We start from the raw sequence: 1,075 nt of genomic DNA, 5'->3' as shown, positions 1-1,075 counted from the left end.
ACAGAACACTCATACTTCTCCCTCTCCACTTTAGAAAAAACTTAGATGGCTTATACTAACACTAAACCACTGGACAGTAGGATGGGTCAGCACCTGTTGGTGTAGTTTTTACAAGATGGAGGCAACAAAATCAATTTTCTGTGTCCTGCCACACCTCTATCCACATGCCAGTGCAAGCCTATACTATACATATTTTCCCTAACAAGGTAAATTTGGGGCAACATTTCTCTTTAGTTTACTTTTAAAAAAAAATCTTACTCTGGAAAATCTTTGCTTTATAAAAAAAGTTATTATTTATAAATATATTCTACATTTTATTTTTTATTTTATGCCATACGTTTTAATTTGTTATTTATTGTTTTATCTTAGACTAAGAAGAGTAAAGATTCAGAGACTTCTAGATTAGGAAGGGACTCAGAGAGTGTGATCTTCATTTATAAAACAAATTAATTGATTAATGCCACCCTAGAGATCATGAAAAAAAGCAAACTGATTAATTGAAAAAATGATGCTGGGTGTGGTGGCTCACTCCTGTAATCCCAGCACTTTGGGAGGCCAAGATAGGCAAATCACTTGAGGCCAGGATTTCAAGACCAGCCTGGCCAATGTGGTGAAACCCTGTCTCTACTAAAATACACAAATTAGCTGGGCATGGTGGTGGGCACCTGTAGTCACAGCTACTTGGGAGTCTGAGGCAGGAGAATCGCTTGAACCTGGGAAATGGAGGTTGCAGTGAGCTGAGATCATGCCACTACATTCCAGCCTGGGTAACAGGGTAAGACTCTGTCTCAAAAAATAAAATAAAAAAAAAAAAGAAAAAGAAAAGAAAAGTGTCACTTTGGGTTTGGTGAGGAAGACAGAGCCATGGTATGTATTGAATCAATAGGGAATTTAATAGAGAAATTTGGGGTTACATGATTGTAGAAGTTGGAGAAATGAAGATCTGTGGTAGGAAGCTCAGAGAAACTGCCTGAAGCCCTGGAGCAGGAAAGAAAGCCATACATACATTACAGCAAGGAAGTCTGGACACCTGCGTGTCTGATCACCTTCCAAAAATAATAGCCTCTGCTTCACT

The 1,075-nt window shown here is 38.4% G+C and overlaps 1 protein-coding gene across 1 annotated transcript in view; it reads left to right on the top strand.

The window, feature by feature from the left end:
• SLC41A2 (solute carrier family 41 (magnesium transporter), member 2) overlaps nt 1-1,075 on the top strand; it is a 162,146-nt gene that overhangs the window by 71,040 nt on the left and 90,031 nt on the right. The window lies entirely within an intron of this gene.

The sequence above is a fragment of the Mandrillus leucophaeus genome, unplaced genomic scaffold, assembly GCF_000951045.1.
Source record: "Mandrillus leucophaeus isolate KB7577 unplaced genomic scaffold, Mleu.le_1.0 Scaffold157, whole genome shotgun sequence".
In the NCBI taxonomy this organism is placed as follows: domain Eukaryota; kingdom Metazoa; phylum Chordata; class Mammalia; order Primates; family Cercopithecidae; genus Mandrillus; species Mandrillus leucophaeus.
Note: the sequence above shows the minus strand (reverse complement) of the source record. Positions and strands in the feature narration are given on the sequence as shown.